The 24,693-nt window shown below is 39.4% G+C and overlaps 1 pseudogene; it reads right to left on the minus strand.

Annotated features, from left to right (window-relative positions):
- Window positions 1–1,668: 1,668 nt before the first annotated feature.
- On the minus strand, window positions 1,669–24,674 carry LOC143675892 (thiamine transporter 2-like; annotated as a pseudogene).
- Window positions 24,675–24,693: the final 19 nt, after the last annotated feature.

Below are 24,693 nucleotides of genomic sequence, written 5' to 3' on the forward strand. Positions count from 1 at the left end.
GAATGATTTTGGTTGGGGTGGCAAGTTATGAAAGGTAGCAATGTCTAACTGAAGCTTGTGTAAGAGTGACCTCCAGAGTAGTCTCTCAACTCTATTTGAACTCTCTCAATCACTGATAATTTATTAGTTACATTTCTTTTCCCCATTTTGGTCAGGGTGGAATTGTTGATCCTATGGTGCCAAGGCCAGATTCATCCCTGGGAATCATCTCCCATGCTGCCAGGGAGACTTTCATCTCTGGATGTCAGGTTCCACGTAGTGGGGGAGGGGGGGACAATGATTACACTTACAGAGTTGGGCTTAGAGAGAGTGAGGCCACATTTGAGCAACAACAGAGGTCCTCCAGAAGTAACTCTTAGGCATGCCGATAGGTAGGCTTCTCCGCTTCCTACATAAGCTTCACAAAGTAAGCCTCAAGATCAAGGGCTTGGCCTATTGATTTGGGTGGAAAAGGTAGACTTTTAATAACTGTTTTTATCACCAGGTTAAGCCATGTAGTGACAAAATAGTTAGAAATTTCTGAAAGGGTATTATTGTTAGTAATAATAACAATAAAAAAGCTCATTCATTACATAAACCTCTAGTACTTCACTGGGACACTACTTTTCAAAAGGCCTTTCTGCCAGATGTTAATAACTTTTTTCTTTTCTTATGAAATATCCCAGCTGGGTTGACTTTCCAGAATCATAGAACTGGAAAGATCTTTAAGACACTGCTCTAAATCCCCATGATAGATGGATTGTTCTATGCATCCTCTACTGAAAATTAAAGAGAAAGTCACTTTCAGTGTGCACAGGGGTTCAGTGGTAGAATGCTCCCCTTCCGTGTGGGAGATCTAGGTTCGATTCCCAGACCATGCATCCCTCTCCCCCGCCAAAATACTAGTCACTTTCATCAAAATTCATCAAAAAATTAGAATGAGTATTTAAAATTTTTCACCCCTTTTAAAATTGGATATAGCATAATGCCTGCCATAAAAATGATGAATAATGGACAGGCCATGGTGGCTCAGCAGACAGAGATGTTGCCTGCCATGCCGGAGACCTGGATTCACTTCCCGGTGCCTGCCCATGAAAAAAAAAAAAAGAAATATATATATCACCTATATATTGTTGGGGTTGAAGGGAAGCCCTTAAAAATAGGACCAATCCTTGTATTTCTCTCAGAGATATATAAGCTATACGGAAATGCATTTAATGGAAGATGAAAATGTTCTTATGACCAAAAACTGTCCTATGTATTGCCAGCTTGCATGAGCTCAATCTGAACCCATCAAAGGGCAATCCAGCTGGTATTTCTCTTCACAAATGGGGAACACCGACACCAGGATGATTGACATTTTTTCTTGTTTTTTTTCCCATGTCATTTACATGATCTTGTCTGTGATCCAAACAGAATTTCTCAGTCACTGCTGCTCCCTGGGGTCCCCAACATGATGAGCCCTGTCAGCTGTATGCAGGTCAGCTGGGCACACATCCTGTCTAAAGCTGAGGTTTTGAAAAGTTTCGTTGGAATCCAGACATGGAAAGCATGTGATTTCTGACCAAGCACATCATGTTGTCAACCTCAAAATCTTTTGTTTTCATTCAGTGCTTTTGGGAGCTGCAGAGTCCATGCTCAGAGGCTGCTGGGGTTGACAGTGATAAGCCTGGAGCCTGGTCTCCATTGTCACATCCATGGTGTGTCTGGACCACTTAGAGCAGAGCCCTTTAAGCATTTGGCTGAGTAGATAATGCTTATGCTTCTCATCAGGAAAGTTCCAGCAATGACTGCAAAATAGTTCCCATAAACTAAAAATTGGAGAAAAACAAATGGAATTAATTAACCACATAAAAAGTAATCATCTATGTCACTGACGATACATGATGCCATTGGTTTGCTTGGATTATGGGGAAACTGGGGTTCAGGATCCAAAAATGGGTCATTTGGGTTAGCACAATATATTCTTCTTCCATCTTTGAAGAAACAGTTGTAAAAGGGAATGAAAGCAGTGACTAACACTATGCACTTTGGAGACAGAGAGCTTGGGCTCAAATCCTAAATATTACCATTAACAATGAAAAGCATAAAACCCACTGAGCCGTCTATGTGTCCATATTTGAAGGATGGTGCAAAGCTGCATACCATGCTTCCAAGAATGAATTTCAGACACTGAAATGACCTCTTACCTGCCTCACCCCCCCTTTTTCAGATCCACATACAAAATGTGGAATTGGGCTCATTTTAGTCCCTTGGTAGAGCAGGGAGGAGGGCACTGGGTTCTGGAGGCACATACCCTTTCCTCGGGGAAATCTCAGTAAACCTCAGACCTGGATAGTGAGAGGAAGAGGAGGCATATGCAGGTACAAAGGTGAGAAAGTTACCTGATGTGGCTTTAGCAGCCAAAGATAAACCTTGGCTTAGTTGTGGTTATTGCTGGAAACCAACTTGGAAAGTTATGCTGGTGGTTAAGGAACTACTGATTTTCGAATTTGCCTGGGCAAGGAATTCTTCAAGAAATTTTTATGCTGGCAATGTGAGGGTGAGAAAACTTGGAGAAGTCACCTAACAGTCTACAGTCCCACCCACACCATCAGAAGTGGGAGAGAAGTACGGCAACGCACCTGGATACTGATTGGCAGGTTGAGCCCCCTCTGATCCACCACAATCACGGTTAGGATGGTCTGAATCACCAAGGCAATGAAGGTGTTGATTCCAAACACCAGGGCATAGAGCTCCACGCTCAGGTGAACCGTGATCTGAAACCTACCACCACACTCCCGTCAGTATGGTAACGAGAAGGTATAAAGGGACAAAGAAAGGGAGTTTAAAAGGACAGCTCATGGCTGAATCATTATATGTATTACATGACAAAATCACTGAACTAACCAATATAGTGCTTCCAGAAATTAAACTTAATATCTGAAGTTCTTATAACTTGACAATATTGGATGCTTCCTGCTTTTATATACTATTTAGCAGTGAGTCTTTTATATACTATTTAGCAGTGAGTCTTTATCAAAATACAAGCATGATCCAATCACAAAGTTATTAATTTGTCTGTCAATTGTCTGATTTATTCTTTGAAGTAATCAGACCACAATTGTTTGAATGACTAAGCAAATCTTGTAATTAATTTAGAATTCTTTCTTGGAAGGCAGGTAAAGGATTTCAGTTCTGAATGTATTTAAATGATGCAAGAAGGAAAAATGTAATCCCACTTAACAAAAACCTTCACATTGAAAAAAAAAGGTCAGGAAAAATAAGTTTGATTTATCAGACTGAGGCATTTCAATAAAAAAATAAACTTGTCAAAATTATACCTCCATGGCGAATGGTGAGAACGGGGGAAAATTCAACTTCCGCAAGTTGAATTCTTGATATTCTCACAAGCAGTGTGGACAACCAAAGCTGTAGGCTGAGTCCCCAGTCTTGGGGTTTGTTCATATGAAACTTAACCCCACAAAGGATAAGTCAAACCTACTTAAAATTAGGCCTAAGAGTCACCCCCAAGAGAGCCTCTTTTGTTGCTCAGATGTGGCCTCTCTCTCCAGCCAACACAACAAGCAAACTCACTACCTTCCCCCTGTCTACGTGGGACATGACTCCCAGGGGTATGGACCTTCCTGGCAACGTGGGACAGAAATCCGAGAATGAACTTGGACTCAGCATCAAGGGATTGAGAAAACCCCTAGAATGAGCTGAGACCCTGCATCAAGAGATTGAGAAAAACCTCTTGACCAAAAGGGGGAAGAGTGAAATGAGACAAAGTGTCAATGGCTGAGAGATTCCAAACAGAGTTGAGAGGTTATCCTGGAGGTTATTCTTATGCATTAAGTAGATATCCCCTTGTTATCTAAGAGGAAATGGAGAGGCTGGAGGGAACTGCCTGAAAATGTAGAGCTGTATTCCAGTAGCCATGTTTCTTGATGATGATTGTATAATGGTGTAGCTTTCACAGTGTGACTGTGTGATTGTGAAAACCTTGTTTCTTATGCTCCTTTTATTTACCTCATCAACAGATGAGTAGAACATACAGAATAAAAATAAATAATAGGGGGAACAAATTTTAAAATAAATTTAGTTTGAAATGCTCAATGAAAGGGAGGAGTAAGGGGTATGGTGTGTATGGTTTTTTTTTTTCTGTTTTCATTTTATTTTTTCTGCTTTCTTTTTGTTTCTTTTTCTGAATTGATGCAAATGTTCTAAGACATGATCAGGATGATGAATCTGCAGCTATGTGATGATATTGTGAATTACTGATTATATATGTAGAATGGAATGATCACATATTGGGAATGTTTGTGTTTCTGTAATTTTTTTTAATTAATAAAAAAATTTAAAAAAAGTAGAACCTCCATGAAAGGGAGGGGTGAGGGGTATGGTATGTAATTTTTTTTCCTTTTCTGTTTTTGTTTTATTTTTCTGTTGTCTTTTTATTTCTTTTTCTGAATTGATGCAAATGTTCTAAGAAATGATCATGATGATGATATGCAAATATGTGATGATATTGTGAATTACTGATTATATATGTAGAATGGAATGAGAATATATTAAGGATGCTTGCGTTTCTTTCTTGTATTTTTTTAATTAATAAAAATTATAAAAAAGTTATAACCTCCAATTTCACCTCCTTTGTTTGCTATATGATCTCTTCCCTGAGTTGTTACATTTCTGCATTTTTTCAATTGCTTTTCAAGATCAAAACATTTTTCACAAATTAAAAACTAACAGTGCTTGATAAAATTTGTCTCTACTCTTTCCTGTGATTTGAAATTCAAATGTCTTATTTCTTTCGGTTAATATCAAAGTTTACTTCTTGCAGTTAGCTTTGGCCATACTTATATGTGACCAAATATTTTTATCATCATTTAAAAAAAATTCTGAAATTTAGGGCTTTTATAATGTTTAATGTTTGCAGCTACTTTTTTTCAATATCCTACTTTTTTATAACTTTTCAGGGAATATTTTGTTTCACCCAAATATATGTGCCTAAGATTATTCAAACCAGCTGTCATGGTTAGGGACATGTATCAACTTGGCCAGGTTATGGTACCTGTTCATCTGATTGGGCAAGCGCTGGCCTGTCTGTTGCAATGAGGACATTTCATAGGATTAGGTCATGAAAACGTCAGCTACATCCACAGCTGATTCCATTTGTAATCAGCCAAAGGGGAGTGTCTTCTGCAATTAGTGATGCTAAATCCAATCATGGGAAGCCTTTTAAGGAGGACTCAGAAGAGACAGGTGCTATTTCTGCTCTGCCTGGTGAGCCTCTCCTGTGGAGTTCATCCAGGCCGTCCATCGGAGTCATCAGCTTCGCAGTCTGCCCTGTGGATTTTGGACTGTGCGTTCCTACGGTCAAGTGAAACACTTTCATAAATTTTATATTTGCAAGTGTTCCCTGTTGATTCTGTTTCTCTAGAGAACCCTAACTAATACACCAGCAAATGAAATCAGGGATGAACTCTAAACCCAATCATGCAAAATTGGATCATGCCACATCTTGTTATGACAAAATTGCTTAAAATAATCAAAACCTGACAATGTGTCACTGCTTTGAGGTTATAAAACCTACAGGTTATTTTTTTTTTCTTGCTAACTAACTTTAGTGATATACTGAGAACAAATTGTCTAAATATAAAGAAGGCTAAGTTGCATCGAATTTAATATGAAGTGCTGAACATTTAATCTTGCAGTTGCCTAAAGTCCTTCTCAGAGCAGCCACAGGAGAGGACTGTGGGCTGTGTTGGAGGGAAGGGGTGGGTGAGGACACTCACACTGCAATGGTGATGAGGAGCATGTAGCCTGACTTGAACATCAAGTAGCTGGCATAGCACGCCCAGATGCTGTCCGTGTAATGCATGAGCAGTAAGGCCCCCGCGTTGACCACTGAGAAGATGGCCAAGGCCAACTCTCCCAGGAGATCCCAGCTGACTTTCACGTAACCCACCGCGAAGGCTGCCACGGCCCCTGGAAAAAAACATTAATGAAGATCCAACATCTTGACTCAGCACAGGAGGAAGATCAACATGCTTTCTAAAAACCCAGTGATGTCAGTTAATTCTAAAAGGTGAATATTTTTAATTTTATTTTTATTGTGCACTGTAACATATAAATTAAAAAGCAATACATTTCAAAGCACACCATAAAATTGGTTATAGAACAGATTTCAGAGTTCGGTATGGGTTACCGTTCCACAATTTTAGGTTTTTCTTTCTAACTGCTTCGAGATGCTATAGCCTAAAAGAAAAGCTGATATGATTCAGCAATTATAATCATTTCTTAAATCCTGCCTTCTCTATTATAATTCCTCCATCTCCTTTGATCCTTCACCCAATCTTTAGGGGTATTTGGCTATGCCCATTCTAACTTTTTCATATTGGAAAGGGCGGTCAATAATATGCGATAGGGGGATGGAAGTAGTTGATGCTCTGGAGAGGCTGGCTCCTCTGGGTTTCAGGACTTATCTGACCTAGGAACCCATCTGGGGGTTGTAGGTTTCTGGAAAGTAATCATAGTGCATGGAACTTTTGTAGAATTTCAGATAGAGCCCTAAGATGTTCTACAATCATCTAAAGATATTCTTTAGGGTTGGTAGGAATGGTTTTGGTGGGGTTTGGCAAACCATGGCAAATGGCTATATCTAACTGAAGCTTGCATAAGAGTAGCCCCCCAAATAATCTCTCAACTCTGTTTGAACTCTTTCAGCCGATACCTTATTTTATAATAATTCCTTTCCCCCTTCGGTCAGGAAGGCATTGTCGATCCCACGGTGCTAGGGCCAGACTCATCCCTGGAATTCATATTCCATGTTGCCAGGGAGACTTTCACCCCTGGATGTTACATACCATGTAGCGGGGAGGGTAATGATTTTAATTGCAGAATTGGGCTTAGAGAGAGAGAGGCCACATCAGAGCAACAGCAGAGGTCCTCCGGAAGTAACTGTTAGGCATAACTATAGGTAGGCTTAGCTTCTCCGCCACATGAATTAGTTCCACAAGAGCAAGTCTCAATATGAAGGGTTGGCATATTGACTTGGGAGTCCCTAATGTTTGAGACAGTACTAGGGGTTTCCCCAGTGGTAAAGTTTAATAATTCCATATTTTAATTCCCATCTAAAAGGTGAATATTAATTTCACAAAAATAATTTATACCACCTATATGTGCATTTATTGTTTTCTCTAACATGTTTTCTTTTGGCTTCTATTTTGACTTTCTTTTTTTTGGTCATTCATTTCATTGTCACAGTACAGGCCAGGCACTGTGCTGTGCAGAGAAGGCACTGAAAGCGTCCCAACCACTGCCAGGAAAGAAAGGAGAAAATAATTGCTGGGAGCCTACACCTGGCCCCTTCTTTACTTGCTTCTTCATCATGAAAAGTTTTCAGTGATAGGAATCAGGTGTGGTACACTGGATTGTTACTTTTATTAATCTTAATCTTATTTCCAATTTCCATCTTCATGTTTTCAAGACTTGGCTTATTTTACTGGAAAGCTTTGGGTGATGGTCCTGTACTGATTTTATGAGGTTGTAGAACGGTTGTATAGCGGTTCTATGGGGCAGTGACCACCCCATAGAAGAACTGGACAGCCTGCATGGCCTTCACTTCTTGGCCAAACAAAAGCAGCACCCAGGTCATGGTGAAGCTGATGCCCTGTAAGATGAGCTGTCAGCAAAAGTCATTCCAAGACCATTAGATTATGTATTTTCCATGACGTATCTGAAGTTGAGTCTTTTAATGTCATTACAAAGATTGATAAGAAACACTATATCTGGAGATACAGATTTACTAGGCAAGAGATTTGTTTAGGAACCAACTCTTTTTTTGTGGTAATGTACTTTATTGAGATATCTTCAGGCAACATACAGTCCATTCAAAGCATATAATCAGTGGTTCACAATGTCATCACATAGTTGTGTATTCATCACCATGATCATTTTTAGAACATCTGCATTACTCCAGAAAAAGAAGTAAAAAGAACAGAGAAAACCCTCATATATCCCATACCCCTACCCTCCTGTTTTTGACCACTACTATTTCAATCTACCCAACTTGTTTTAGCCCCTCCTCCCCTCACTATTTATTTTTTTGTCCTTATTTTTTAACTCATCTACCCATACCCTGGATAAAGGGAGTGTCAGTCAGAAGGTTTTCACAATCACATGGCCACATTGTAAAAGCTGGATAGTTATACGAGTGACATCAAGAATCAAGGCTACTGGAACACATAGCAACTGACTCTTGGCTTCCACTCTCTTTGCCACCTTCTGGGACCTCTATAACCCTCTCTTCCTTCTGCTCGAGGCTGCCACTCACTGCCCATAACCTAGAGATGCTTTGATTTCCTTTTTGTAGAACCTCAGGGTATTCTATGACACAACATTGACTAATGTAAACAACTTGCCTTAAAGTTTTTACTTTTGCCCCTATAACTGAATTTTGTTTATTTTAAATATCACACAAGAGCTTCTTTATAGAAAACCTGACATTTGAAAATTGTCCTTGGAACCTGACTACTAACGTAATGCACTTCTTATTCTGCTGTCTGCATAGTTAGACCAGTCTTCATTCTTGTCCTTTGTCAACCTGTTTTTCAAAAAATAGACAATGGAATTTTTACTCTTTTACAGGTGTATTATTTCCATCCAGAAATTATTCTTTAAAACGTGAAAGCAAAAACTTATTCATTGAAAAAAAAGTTCACAACAATATAGACACAGAAAGAATGCATGCCTCCATTAAACTAATGTAAACCTTCTTAACATCAAGTTCCTGTCTTTTGATATTCATCACAATAAATCTATAAATTAATTTGAGAAGAACTGAAGTTTTCCTGTGCAGGGTCATGGTAAAATATAATTAAAATTTTTTTCTTGATATATTGGTTTCAGTTTGTGAGCATTAACTATTTTCATCCCTTCTACTATTTTATTGAAAATATACACTATTAATGTATATTAATACATTAAAAGACCATGGTTTGGTCATTTAATATACTATCCAAATCAAAGCAAATTGCAGCTTTATGATGTAGGACATAGAAGCTGGTATATGCATATATATATTTCGCTCTAGGACATTTCAGGTTTCTGTTCTTGAATGACCCCACTTTCCTGACTTCCATATTGTTTTGGGGCGGACCTGAAAATGTTGGAAGCAGTATTTGGGGTCTCCATTGCTCACTGAGACCCTATAGATGGCTTGTCCAGTTTGGTCAACTAAATCCTGTGACCAAATCAGTTCACAAGGCCAGCAACTGAGGTTTGGATGTGGTTTTGATGAGGTTCATGACGGTTCATCTGCCATGGTATCTTTAAATTAAAAAGATTTTTTTAGCAGCTCTATTGAGATACATTCACACATCATACAATCTACCCAAAGTGTACAATAAATATCCCCAGAGCATCCCATACCCCTTACCCCCCACCCTCTTTGATCCTTAACACTGGTGGGGTATATTTCCTACTGTTGAGGGAAAAAATATGAAAACATTACTCTTAACAATTGTCCATAGATTGCATAGATTGCAATAGGTACCTTTTTCCCCATGCCACTCTATTACTAAATTCTTGTGTTAGTGGTGTACATTGTTCTAGTCCATGAAAAATCATTTTTATATTTGTACATTTAATCGCTATTATTGTCCACCACAGGCCTCACTGTGTTAGAGCCCCATGTTTTATCCTCACGCTTTCCTTCTAGTGCCACATTCCACTTTGTACCTCCCTTTTCAAGCACAATCACACTCAGAATTCAGAGCTGTTGATTACACTCATCATCATAATGTGCTACCATCATTTCTGTCCATGTCCAAACATTTAAATTTAACCTAATAAAAATTCTGCATGAGGGCGGGCCGCGGTGGCTCAGCGGGCAGGAGTGCTTGCCTGCCGTGCCGGAGGACCCCGGTTCGCTTCCCGGCCCCAGCCCATGTAAAAAACAAACAAACAAACAAAATATAATAATAAAAACAAGAAAATGTTTAAAAGATGTTTCCCTTTCTTCCTCCCTTCCTTCCTTCCATCCTTCCTTCCTTCTCTGTCTTTCCTTCCCTTCCTCCCTCTCTCTTTAAAAAAAAAAAAAAAAAAAATTCTGCATGAATTAAGTATCCACTGCCATTTTTCATAGTATCTTCATCTAAGACAAAGCATTAAAATGCCTCAGTACATACGCACAGTACCATGTATTCAATCAGTCACCCATTCTCTGAGACCATGTTAGTGAGACCGGGCTAAAACTGCGTTACTCTGCACAGTCAACTGACCCATTTGGATTCTTATTACTAGAAAGACATTTTTTCATTTTGCATTTGGCAGAATAGATTATGTAAATGCTTCTCATTAGGAAAATTCCAGCAATGACTGAGAAATAACTTCCATAAATCAAAAACTAAAAAAAAAAAGAAAAAGAAAATATATAATATGAAGTCAATACATTTTAACCTCCTTTATGTTTCTGAAGTTCTCCATATATATACTTACACCCATCTTTCCTTCTTTTTTTTTTTTAATTTGTGTGGGCAGGCTTGGGGAATCAAACCTGAGTCTCCAGCATGGCAGGTGAGAGTTCTGCCGCTGAGCCATTGTCGCACCGCCCTCCTTCTTTTTTTTATATCCACATTTAGCATATAAATTGGCAAATTTTTCCTAGAAGTAACGTATTTGAAAAAAAGTATATAGCATTTCTATACAAAAATATTGAAATATTAGGTTAGTAGAAGCCTATAGTTCTTATATATTCCCAGTGAACCTTTAATTTGTAATGTCTATAAGTATTTAAATAAAGTCTTCATTATATTTATCATTTTTTTTATTTAACCACACTAACTTGTTTTTTTTTTTTCTTCTTCTTTTTCCATGGGCAGGCACTGGGAATCGAACCTGGGTCACCGGCACGGCAGGCAAGAACGCTGCCTGCTGAGCCACAGTGGCCAGCCCTAACCACAGTAACTTTTGTAAATTGCTATATGCATGTGAATTTTCTCTCTTTTTCTTTCCCAAACACAAAGATGTCCTTGTACTTTAGATGTGTTTCCTATAAATAACATAAAGTTGTGATCGCTTTTAAAATAAAGCCTGATAATCTTTTATTATCTTTTACTGGGCAGCTTAATTTAGAATTGTTTTATTTCTATTTTTAAAATCTTTTCATTATGGAAAATTATAAATATACACAGAAGTGGACCGAAAAGTATAGCAAATATCCACAAATCTATCACTAAGTTTCCTGAGTTATCACCTTGCAGCCAAATTTGCTTCAATGTCCCAACCATTTACCCTTTTTTCCTTACTTAATTTGAATCCTGTATCACATAATGAATATTTCAATTTCTATCTTTATCAATAAGACTTCAAAAAATATAATCATGGACACCTATCACACCTAAAAAAAATCATAATTTCTTAATATCATCAAATGTCTACCCAGTGTTCCCAATTCCCTGACTGTCTTACAATATTTTTAGTTTCTTGGTATGAATCAAGATTTAAATAAGATCCACTTAATTGATATCCAGGTGTTTTAGAGGTTTTGTGGTGTGAGCGTTTTTCTCATGTCTTGTCTGTTGTTGCTTTTAACATAAGTAGTCCTCTCTATATTTAAGATTGCTAAAAACACTTGTGAAATTGTATTTAAATTTCAAACAATCCTAAACGAAAGGCCCCTTTCTCAATGCCCCTTCTCCTCCTTGGGGTACCATCCCTCCCTCCATCCCCCTGAGAGCAACTGCACGGAGCCCGTCTCTATTGGGTTGTCAGGAAAGACGCTGAGGCGGTGGCTGCACAATGAGGACCGGAGCTCATTGAAAAACCCACTAAGTAGCTACTTTGTTTCATTATGAAAATCTGGCCTTGACTTTCAGCTACTATTTCTGCAAGACACTACAAGAGTTTATGAACTATTGGAAACTGGGGCGGACAAACAACACATCTAGTTAATGAATGTGATGTGAAAACATTCACCTGAGTTGTCTGGGCCATCAAATATTACATATTTTTAAACATGTTTGAAAAATATCAATTTTTAATGTGTGTGTGATTGTCCAAAATCCCAGTGAATCCACATTTCATGCATAGCAGCCATCGACTGTTCAACTCTTTGTAAGATAATCTTTCAGTTAAAATGCCTCTTTGCTTAGTAAACCCTTTGGGGGTTACCATGAAGAATCTACCTTCATGATTCTAACTTTCATGTAATTTAAGGTGGACTAAAGTGCCAGTTATCCCAGCTAGATAACCTAATGAGGTGTGCAATCAGGGTCCATCTGGCTGGTCCCAGAGCGGCTGAGTGCAATGGCTTCCTGCCGAGAGAGCTTGGGAGGATCACTCTGCATTTCCCGTGAGGACGTGGGGAACCCCCAGAGCAGCACAGCAGCTGTGGTCCTCAGGCCATCAAGGGCCTCTTTGCACCACCGGGCTTCCCTTTCCTTTGTCATGGGCACTTGCCAAGCTCAGTGGCAGGAGTTGCTTCACGTATCTTAAGCCTCAAGATCATCCGGGGAATGGGAAGATGAAAGCAATGAGATGTGAGAGTGAGAGAGTCTCAAATTGTTGACTCCCTTACTCAAGAAGAAATTGCTTCTTATCTAATCTGTTTCCCACTCCAAAGGGTAGCTCTGCAAGGGGAGGTGAGAAGAATGGAGAGATGTGGTAACAGGTCAAATTGTTGTTCTGGCCTAAAACTCGTGGAATGCTATTACTTCATTTACCTAAAAATTTAAGAGTTACTTGTTTTAGTTTTGCATGGACAGGAACTGGGAATTGAACCTGGGTCTCCGGCATGGCAGGCGAGAACTCTGCCTGCTGAGCCACCATGGCCCACCCAAGAGTTACTCTTTAAAACTCATCTCCCAGAACCATGCGCTTGAGGTGGTACCTTTTGGTAAAAATGAGGGAATCAGAATCTATACTTGTATTTGCTCGTATAAGCATAGAAGTAAATAAGGACCCACAGGACTAACTGGTACCATTGGTGACCTCTTGAAGGGGTGCGTGGGAAATGGGCATATGGGGAACAGAGAAGACTGGGCCGTTACCCCAACCCCTGGGTTTTTTAACACTTTTTCATTTTTTTTTTATCATATGAATGCTTTACCTATTCAGGAAATTAAACTGTTTTTTTTTTTTAAGTGAAAAGTGAATTCAAAAGGGGCTTGCCTGCATTTAGCAAGTATTCGCTACACCATCTGTTCAATTTTTTCAACCACTTATCTACTGGAAATGTAGTTTTTCTTCATAACAAGCACAAAATGTCAAATTAAAAACTAGAATAAAATATTTCCTCAATTGAAAAAACCCAACTTCTTTCTCTTATGAGGGGTTATGTGGTTATCCTTCAGACTTGTACATTTCATCTACTGCTTTTAAACAAGGTCACAGAAAAAATTCCTTTGTAGCCTCAGTGTTACACATGACTTTCATTAGAATGCCTTAATAAGGCTTTTTGGTTACCAATCCTTACATAATTAGCTGTATACTTAAATATTGTTACTAAGTTACCTCTGAGCTTCCTTTTCCTGGGTGAGGTAAAAATGAAACTTTCAGCTTTTCTCCTAGGCCTTTCCCCTCTAATCTTTCAGTAATCTTTGAAGATGAGCTTTGAAATCCCCCTTTTTTTTTCAGATTTCCATGCTGCTTCAAATTGGGAAATCCATAAATAGCCTGTTGAGCAAGCTAAGAAAATGGAAGAATTTCTTCAAGATGTCTTAATACAGTCTTCTCTCTGACAATCCATGTGTCCTATGAAAATACTGACTCAAAGTTTGCATCTTCTATTTTTTAGATTACAACCTTTTAAAATGGCATTTGATATTATATTAAGGTGTTCATGGCATATCATAAATACATGGTCAATGATGAATGAACATTTATGTTTGAGAGTTGGGCATCATTAATCAATATGCCTATATATTCTTGGTTCTTGGAAGTTTAATTCAGGTATCTCTAATTAGACTCCTTTAAAAAAACAATCTCAAGAGACTTGCTTTTAAAAATACCTTCTTGTCCTGGGAAATATTTGATAGAAATAGGATTTGCCTTCTGTTATGCCTTTGGACTGTTATATTTTTTTGCCTGCCATGCTCTGGCATCTGAATAAACAAGTCCTTTCTTTAGATGCTAAATTTTTAAATGACTTTTTATGACAGGACCTAATTGAATGTTAGTTGTTCTAGCATTGAAGTGTTCCAGAAACCAGAGGAGAAAACATGGTAGAAACAGAATGATAGCTTTTAGACTACTCCCTTAAATCTGGATTTCCCTTGGTTGAGAAGGTAAAACAAGTTGGAACTCTTGAATTCTCAGGACAAGCGTAGACAAGGCTTGAGTTTTTTTTGCCAAATATGAGTTTGTTTTCAGTTTTAAACTTTTGGGTAGATTCCCCAGAAAGGTCAAAATATATTGACTTGCCAACAAAGAAGGCATTTAAATTAAGTTACACAGCATAGTGTCAGAAAGGAGGACAGATAGCTTAATAAATAATTTTCATCTATAGTTCTTCTATTGTGCATAATTAATTTATAGGAATTCATTTATTTCAAATGAAGACACAATAGACTTGGGGGAAAAATAAAGGAGATATCTGGAGATCATTAATGTGAAAATCCCTAGAAAAGGTTCTAACAGTGTGGATTAATGTGAATGGATTTTAATTATTCAATTAGCAGGAAAAACAAACAAATAAAACATCCCCATGAAAACACCACAGGCCAAGAATGGTGACTTTTACAGCCTGACGTTAAATCTGTGTAAGACCTTGGAACGGAGCAATCATACTGTTCGTTTCACTGATGAGAAAACTGTTACATCAGAGGAAAAAAAATGATCCTATTTCTAGGACTGGGGCTCCCTTCAAAACGGTCCAGGAGCAAGGGTGGGGAAATGTGTGGAGAAACAGAGGAAACATGCTCGACCACAAATGGTAATTAAAATAAGGTGATGGGCGTGGGGATTCCCTACACTCTTTCTCTCTCTCCCTTTCTCTTTGATTTCAAATTTTCCAAAATGAGATGTTTTTAAAGATTAAGTAATAAACATTAAGATTCATCCCCAGATTTGGCTCATTTCAGTCAGGAAATTTATATTTTATTTTAGAAAATGACAATCGCTTGTTTTGTGACTTCGAAAAAGTTCTGAACTTGTAAGTGAACTAAGCTTTAATAAGATTGAGCTTTAGCCAGGGCAAGAGAAAACCTTTAGCCACAGGCAATGAGAACCACTTAAACCCAAAGGACTTTATGGTTCTCTCTGAGGCAATTCTTTCATTCATTCACCCATTTAATGTAAAGGTCACTGCTTAATTAAAACATTTCTTAAGAAATGGAATGTACCTTAACTGCATCATATTTGTGTTTCTCAATAAAAAATTATTCCATTGAAGAAATTAACCAAATGAAAGAAGCCAGGTACAAAGACCATGTACTATATAATTCCGTTTACATGACACTTTAAAAAGACAAAGCTATAGACATAGAAGACTGCTAAGTAGTTCCTGGGGGTTGGAGCTGTGGGGAGGGGATTGACCACGAAGTGCCCCAGTTTGGGGTGATGGAATAATTTTTGTCTTAATTGTAGAGCTGCTTACATGCCTGTGTGTTTGCCAAAATTCATAGACCTGTACACAAAAAACTGAAATTTCCTTTATGTAAATTATATCACAAGAAATCTTGTGCATATTTATCCAGATAGGTATTATATTAGCATCAACACTTTCCTGAGGTCAAAAACAGCAATTGTTACTTTCTAAAATAAAATTCAGTTTTCCTGATTTATGATCCAGCTTGCAGTTTGCTCTGCGATTTTTCAGAAATAATTGAGAAGCAGTTGTGATTTTTGCAGCACGATGGAGAGACTTGACAGATAGATACAGAGATGGATGGAGATAGACTGAGGTACTCCCGTGTCAGCAGGAGAGCTGGGCACAGCCACCCACCTGAGCACCGACTGGGAGCCCCCAGTCCTGGGCTTGACCACAGTCTCGGTTACGATGGTTTGGACGGCTGAGGCCACGAAGGCGTTGATTCCAAACCCCAGGGGCAGCGCTGCCCACTGAGATTCACAGCGACCTGAAACCTAACGCTGTACAAGTGGGGTGAGTTTGCAAAGAAACACATTTGTGGTCTTTGAAATATGGAGCAATGAATTGCACTTTTCCAAAGGCTTTGCTCTGCTGAGGAAGCCCAGGCTTCTGTGGATGATTTCTTGCTTGAAGTTCTTCTACCTTCTATCTCTGGATGATTAGCCAGAGAAAGATAGGTAGCTGCAGTGCTTTAATATTCCATGGGAAGTGATATGTTATAGAAAGAATTTAAAATGAGTTAACTGTTTCTAAAATTAAGCCAAATATTCCAGCTATTCCTAAACTGGAGAACATCGACATGAATTGATATAGATGGGGGTTTGCAGTCACTTTTTAAAGTAGACATACTAATGGGTGGAAATGCAGGTCTGTTTGATGAATGGTTATTTATTTGGACATTTGTTCATTGGCTCACTCTAAATTACCAGTTTCAGAGTCTATTAGGTGAGTTTTTCTTTGGAAAATCCACAAATTATTCTTTCTATCACAATTGATTCAATCTGGCAATTAATTCACTTTGAATGGTTGTGCTGGGCTTGAAAATTCCATCTGGCAAGGCTGATCCAGCCTAGGCTGGTCCATTTCTGGACTTGTCTTCCTCACAGAACCCAGCCCTTTCAGAGGGTTCACCTACAGCCTGGGTGTTCATCAGGCTCGCTCCTCCTTAGGACACTCTGAGGCCCAATTTGTCCACATCAGCAGGAGAGGGGTCTAAATTCCCTGCTTAACTCTAGTCTCTTTCTGTGTCCTGCAGAACTGGAATAAGATATTAAAACCACCTCTATGTTCCCAGCATACAGCGTAGCGCCTACCACCACCTGGAATCCAGTAAAAGTTCAGTCCACTTTATAGACAAACTAAATTATTTAATGTCAAAAGGCATGTTAAAAATTGTGCCGTTGATAATGTTAGGTAAAAGACAATAATTTCAGTGGTTTGCTTTATTTCTGATTAGCTTGCTAAGTTGCTGAAAGTCAACACACTGCCCCAGAGAAGGAGCAGCAACACCTAATCTTTTCAAGTGTCTTCAAGTAACATTGACGCCCACCAACTCCTTAGCTCATTTCTTTCTTTTAACATTAATGTGGATAAAATATTTCAGTTTAAACCATTCTGTGATACAGTTTATTATCTTTATTTGTACTTTTACAGAACAGCGTTACTTCTCTGACTGCCCTGAGCATATTTGAAAATTAGTTTCAGAAAGTTGATATACTAAAATTATTCAAACAGGCAAAAGTAGATAGAATCACATCTTACTACATTATATTGCTTTATAAAATGAAATAAAAACCTAAAATGTATCACTGTTTATTAATTCTAAGACCAACTCATCCATAAGTAATGTTAATCAAATTCCAAGAGAAAATTGATAAAATAGAAATCCTCTCATGTATGAGTCACTGAATAAAACTCTGCAAAATGCCATTCAGTGAAACTGAAAGAATAAAGAGAAAAAAGTATTTTGTTGCTTCACTCTTAGAAAACTAAAAATAAGAAGTGATAATATGCTGCTATGGTTATAAGAAACATGTAACATGACTCGAATATCAAAAGACCAGCATAGCACACCCAAATATTAGTTGTGTAATGCATGAGAAATAAAGCCCCTGCATCCGGTGAGGTCCCCAACACCGACTCTCCCAACAGATCCCAGCTGATGTTCACGTACCTGCTGCAAAGGCTGCCAGGTCCCCCGCAAAGAAAGGAATCAAAGTATATTACATCTTTTTCCATGTATAAAAAAGTGTCACACAGTTTTGTCAAAGCTCGCATTATAAAAGATTGATGCATTTCCAAGCTATGGTAAAAAATGCTGACTTTGGTAAAAAAAAAGAAAGAAAGAAAGAAGGAAGGAAAGAAAGAAATACTTGATCCAGCTTTGTGACCTCCATACATCTTTTTTCTGCTCAAGTTTGAAATAACCTCTCTGAGTTTGGATTTCTCATAATCATAGATTGGAAAATACCCACGGAGGCCATTTTTTCTTTGCAGATGAAGAAACCCAGTATCAGAGAGCCAGACGAGGGGCCCAGGCTCCTCAGCCTAGAGTTTGCTGATGTGCAGTGATGGCCCCTCCAGGCTATATTGCTGATCCTCTGGCAAGGCTGACCCTTCTCTCTTTTACCTTGTCTTGTTCCTTTCCGTAACTTCTTTTCCTCAAGCTCTCTGACAGATGCCAACCTTCTTTTCAAGTACTCTCTCTGCACACTTTCCCTGCTTGTTTCTTTAGTCGTTCCTTTGTTCATCCATCCACTTATTCATCAAGCATTTCTGAGCTTCTGTGTGGGCCAATGTGATGGTAAATTTTGAGGTCTTCCTTTTGAAAACAATGCAACCTAGTGGGGAATTTAGGTAAATCATTGTATAATTTTAATACAGAGCTCTGGTAAGACGTCTGATCCTTGCCAGAATCTATCCCTAATTCTAACCCAGTGGTTCTCAACCTGAGATGTTTTTGCCCTACAGGGGACATTTGACAATGTCAAATGGTCAAAACGGGGAGGCTGCTGGTATCTAGGGAGTAGAGCCTCGAATGCTGCTGAACAACCTACAGCACATAGGACAACTCCCCACAACCAAGAATTATGGCCCAAAACGTCAGTCCTGTGAGAAACTCTGATCCAATTCCTGTCCTGACTCTAACCAAGTGATTGCAATCACACACGGGCACAGCACACCCCCCAGGAAATACTCATTTTATTCCATGCATTACGTAGCTATGTTTGTAACATGTTCCCAGGATGTGTTGAGAGCTGAGCAGTCCATTGCTCTCAGATTTCTTACTACCCCAGCTTTCTTGCTTCATTTCTTAAGGATATGGTATAATTTATGTGATATCATGAGTCCCCAAACCAATCCTACTTCACTTGATTTTGCCTAAAATTTTGATATTAATTAGAGTAATTGCTATCACGAAAAAGAAGTGTATTTGTGTTTAATGGGCCTTTAAATAACGACTTTTGTAAGTTTTACCTTTTCTACATCTGCCCTATAAGGGTGCATTATCTGGGTAGGAAAAGATTCCCCCCCTCCCCCCCAGAAACCAGTCAATAAAGGAGAAATGAATTTAAAGTTAGCGAGAGCCTAGATCAAATCAGTTTCTACGAGTTAAACTGGAATTTTCAAAAAGGGAAATGAGAAAAAAATTCATTCAACAATGGGCTTTGAAATAGTCAATAACTGTGTAGGTGTGGCTCACCCCAACTTCAAAAATAAATATCTTCAAAGTCTCATTGACGTGAAAGCTTTGTTATGTCAGGAAAATACATGCGTGTTGTTGGGCTAAATTCAAAGGCTTCCCTGGGCTCTGCCCTCCTGACACTAGGGTACAAACTTCTGCACTGGCCCACTTCTCCCTCCCTCTCTATCTCACTCTCCTTGGGAAAGTATTTCAAACCTCACAAAACACGCTCTCAGGAAAGTGCACGGATAAATCTCTAAAAACCCAATAATTCCCATAGCTTCTCATCTGGGAGGGAAGATTTGCCAAGACAGAAAACCCAGGAGAGGATGTTGAAAGATGAATCCAGCTGGAAATCCTCCACATCCCCCCACCCCATCCCCACCCCAAGGCCTTTTGAGAACTTTCCTCAGTCAGTTGAGTCTCCCTGCCTTTTTCCCTTTACAGAATGCAACATCAGAAAAAGCCATCCATTAAGTCAATAAAGATTGGGCAGGTACTTACCAGACCACTCAAGGAAAAGCAATAAATATGCACCTACCTACTAAGGGCCTGCCCCTCTCACCTAAGATCTTTATTTTTTGCCATATGGTCACATTTCATTCTTTTGCCATGTGAGTATCCCCTTATTGCAGCACCATTTGTTGAAATTTTTTTTGTTCGTTTGTGCGTTGGGGGAAGTGAATGGGCCAGGAGTCAAACCCGGGTCTCCTGCATGGCAGGTGAGAATTCTGTTAGGCCTGGAGGACAGGACCCCTTCCCCCCGATGATGCAATCTACCCCTGGAAAATATTTCAGAGAGCCTCTCTCATCCCAACCTGCACCAGCCCAGTCTTCTTCACCCTCCATCAGCTGCCCTCTTGCGATAACCTCCCCCCACTCAGCCTCCATCCTCTAGCAGATGCATTCTTGTGTAAACTCCCCTTGCTCACTATCCACCCTCCAGCATTTACAATCCTGCATGCCTAAGGCAGTGTATAAATTTTAAACTTTACCCATGGAAAGCTGCCAACTCCTAATTTAGCCCCTATTTCTGAAAACTAGCTAATAGAGACCTACCTAAACCTTGGCCCACAACTCCCTAACCTTAAGCCTTAAAAACTGTATACCTGCCACCTCCAGGCAGCTGTTTCTCTCTCTCTTGAAATGCTGCCTGGGCAGCTCTGTTTCTCCCTGAAATAAAGCCTTTGCCTGAATTCCTTTGTCCCACCTCATTCCTGGTGATTTTGCCTTTCAAATTCTACCAGTGAACTATCCTTGCACTCCCCTCACCTGAGATTTTATAAATCTACCTGGTCACACGTTGCCTTTCTCCTTTCCATAATTCTCTTTGCTCATGACACCATAATCAAGGATTCCTTGTTAAGGAGTATTGTCCCATTCTTACTAATAACAATTGAATCAAAGTATAATATGCATGAAAGGCCAAATACAAAATAATATAGGACATTAGAAAAATAGGCGACAGAGAAAAGATAGGATGGGAGTGTGTCTAAGAATCTAGTTACACTGGAGTTAACTATACTCTAAAGGATCTCTGGATAGGGTAGGGAATGAGGAAGTTGAGTTTAGATAATAATCTTATGCAGAAGGCAGCATGCTTTGGCCAATCCCCATATGTAGAGTTAAGAAAAGTTACAAATATGCTATTCAAGTTGTCTTGTTTGGGAGCCCTAAGGATAAGGTCGTTTCTATAGCAGAAGCTGTCAACCTTTTTGACCCTAGTCTAAGAAAGATATATTTTATATCTTGAACAGTTCCTATGTATATATAAGCAGAATTTTCAGAAAGAGTCCTTTATCCTGACAGGCTTTCTAGTCCATCCTACCAGTTGTTTTTCCCAGAGTTCTATACCCAGGCACTAAAATGCACTGATTAAAGTGACTTCCAAGGAGGCCTAATCCCCTGCCATGGTATCAGCTCCATAGAGGGTAAGTCAGAGAGTAGCACATAGTCTGCATATTCCTAAGATAAGGCCTTGTGTTTCTACCTCCAAAGGTGGAAAGGGCTTCCATGGCTCAGTTATATATTGTATTCCTATGAGATGGGGCATTACAATCCCACAGGATTTGAACATGGTTTCAAACCTGATTAAAACCTGCCCTAGATAAAGCCACCAGAGTGACCAGTAGAAAAGATGCTTTGAGGAGTAGCAGTCCCTGAAGTCTTGGAATCACTGTGTAAAAACTCTCAAAGCCTCACTTTTTGGCTTTGGACTGCTCAAGTGGCCATCATCCACAGGCCCTGAGAGGTTGAAAAATGCTTGGCAGACTGGTTGGTGATCCTTATGGGTTCTTCTAACCCAGCATCTTTCCCAGATGACTTTGAGGAGTTTCTTCACTGGGTTTTGCATGAAAGAACATGCTCTTCTTGGGCATTAGTAGAAAAAAGGGAGACAAGGAAGGCCAAGGAGACAGAGGCCAAGGAGATGACGTTGAGATAAATGTAGGACACGTTGGCCAGAGACACCAGGAGATGGGCCACCATGGAGGCTGCCATGGAGGCCAGCAGCATCACGCTCCTGCAGTAGATGCTCACTCTCTGATAGTGTTCGGGGCTGACCACGCTGTAGATGTATGCAGAGACCAAGCCATAGGTGACCTCCAGCACCTGCATGACTTTTAATCCTTGACCAAAATATGAGCAGCTCCCAGGTCACGATGAAGTGGATGCCCTATAAGATGATAACTGGCTTGTTTAGCAGACGTAATCAGTGAGAATGAACATGGGGAGCAGCCAGGTAGGAGTATGTCCAAAGAGGAAGGATGTCTTTTGTGATCTTTAAGATTGAAGAGGGCAAGTGTTCTAGTTTGCTAGCTGCCGGAATGCAACACACCAGAGATGGATTGGCTTTTAATAAAAGGGAATTATTTTGTTAGTTCTTCAGAGGAAAGGCAGCTAACTTTCCACTGGGGTTCTTTCTTACGTGGGAAGGCACAGGATGGTCTCTGCTGGCCTCTCCAGGCCCCTGGGTTCCAACAACTTTCCCTGGGGTGACTTCTTTCTGCATCTCCAAAGGCCTGGGCTGAGCTGTGAGTGCTGAGATGAGGAATGCTGAGCTGCTTAGGCTGTGCTGCGTTGTGCTCTCTCTTTTAAGCACCAGCCAGTTAAGTCAAACGTCATTCATTGCAGCAGGCACGCCTCCTAACCGACTGTAGATGTAATTAGCAACAGATGAGGTTCACGTACCATTGGCTCATGTCTGCAGCAACAAAACTAGGTACGTTCACCTGACCAAGTTGACAACTGAATCTAACTACCACAGCAAGTGTGAGGACAAAATGCCATCAAGTGAAATGTGCTACTTGTCTCTCACTCTGACACATACTTTATTGAGATGATGTGTATGTTTCAGGTCATGTTATTTGGCCCAGTGCCAAAGAGGGACCAGTTAGGTACTCGACATGAATTTCTAGCAAGACAATGAAAACTAATGGAAAACTAAAATTCAAGGAAACCAATTGGAAAAATGGCAGATATCTACAACATGTCAATTCATATCTCCCAGTGTAAAAAAAAAAAAAAAAAAAGGGAGGGGTTAACTATTGCTTTTAGTTGGATTATCTGATTTTTAAAAAATTTAAATGTTATTTGATCTGCTTAAGCTATTGAGGTTGGGAAAAGAGGGCATAATGCCTTAATTAATCTTTCACACTTTAAGAAATTTTGGAGTCAGTCCAGGCCTACTAAAGGTCTGCTGTCTGAGAATATTTAACAAAATAGTTTAATCCTCTAAGTCAGAACCATACTTGGTTGAAAAAGATATTTCAGAATTGGGAGAAACTGATCATCACCACCTTTGACTGGCTTCAGTATGTGAATGTGCAGACCACGGGAACACTGCCTGGGTAATCAGGCAAATATAGAGCAAAGGGCCAGTTCTAGATCACCAGAGAAAGAAATGTGTTTGGGTCTATTTCCTGCTCTTCCACATTCTTGGTCTTAATTTATTGGACTGCTGGGGAGGACTCAGGAGAAAGTGCTTGGTTACCCTGCTTAAGTCCACTTGGACCTCAATTTCACATGAAACACTGGTTGTATTAGCAAATTATCTGAACCCAACCACATGATTATTTCAGTGACCATAAACGAAATGTATGGTGGATAGAAGTTGACACAAAAAAAGTTGGGCGGACCTTCCCAAATCCCCGTTCTCTCTAAATTTTCAGGCAACTGAAATAAATCCACTAATTTACTAAGCTTGAGTATGTCCTTTGTTTTGACCTGATCTTTCCTCTTACTCATCGGGACTCCAAGGTAGAGTTTCATCTAAGTATTCTTGAAGCTTGGTAGCTCTTTCTTCTCTTTCCCTGCCTTTTAAGTGTAGTCATTGACCCCGGGAAGGCTGCACTCCAGACCTGCTTTCTGTTACACTCTCTGGAGTCTAAATCTGGCCCATTGAGTCCTCCCTGAGAAGCCAGCTTGCACCTAGTGGCATCAAGATGGACCCGTCCTTGTCTATACCATGAGGGAAAATGGGGAATTGGCTTAGGGGTGAAGCTTCCTTGGTGTTGGGATAGAGGATATGGATCACGGATGGGAAAGAGAGGCAAGGGAGATACAGCTGTTATGCCTCACGAGCCAAATACCCAGCCTGTAAACCTGCAGTTCATGAAATCTTTTCCTATGGAAAGTGAATAGACACAGTTCCTTGTCTTGTCTTGTTATTGTTAAGTGGCTTAAAGCAATGCTCTTCCATCTTTAGTGTATATCAAATTCACCTGGAGGGCTTGTTAGAAAAAACAGTTATTTGGATTCTGTAGGTCTGGGTGGGTCTGAGAGTCTACATTTCTAGCAAGTTCTCAGATGTTGATGGTCAGGGACCACAATTTGAGACTCACTGACTTATAGGCTTCTTGGAACTTGGTTCTCTGTATGATTTGACCAAAAGTTGCAATCAGACTTAAAATTTATAAATAAAGAGAGAAAAATTTTTCACATGCATTTTTAGTAATTTTTTTTCAAATATTATCTATATTATACTCAAAGACTTGTTCTCACAGTGAGGGATGACTTTATTTTATGGTAATGTCAATAAGCAAGGAAATCTTGAGTACTGATACTGCACATCTAAGAGATTAATGTAGGGTTGTTTTGCTTCTATGCCATTATTGCTATCACTAAAGGGTTTATATTTTTTACATGACAAACGTGAAAATCTTTAAGACCTATTTCTCACATTTCAGATTGTAAGAAGTTCTGATGTTTTAACCTACTCAAGGCTTTGGATTTAGTTTTAACTAGACTTAAATGTAAGATAAGCATGTTGCTTGGTCAACTTTTTTCATGGAGGCTCATATTTTTATTTGGTCTTGCTAAATAAGGCACAAGAAATGGTTCTGATGGTTTCAGCATGGAGAGGAATCCAAATAAACAGAGAATTACTGTGGGAAAAAAACAGGAGTGGCTTGTTAAAGTTTGGCCACCATCCATGTCTGGTTAAACTGTGTAG

Source organism: Tamandua tetradactyla, chromosome 3, assembly GCF_023851605.1.
Source record: "Tamandua tetradactyla isolate mTamTet1 chromosome 3, mTamTet1.pri, whole genome shotgun sequence".
NCBI classification, from domain to species: Eukaryota; Metazoa; Chordata; class Mammalia; order Pilosa; family Myrmecophagidae; genus Tamandua; species Tamandua tetradactyla.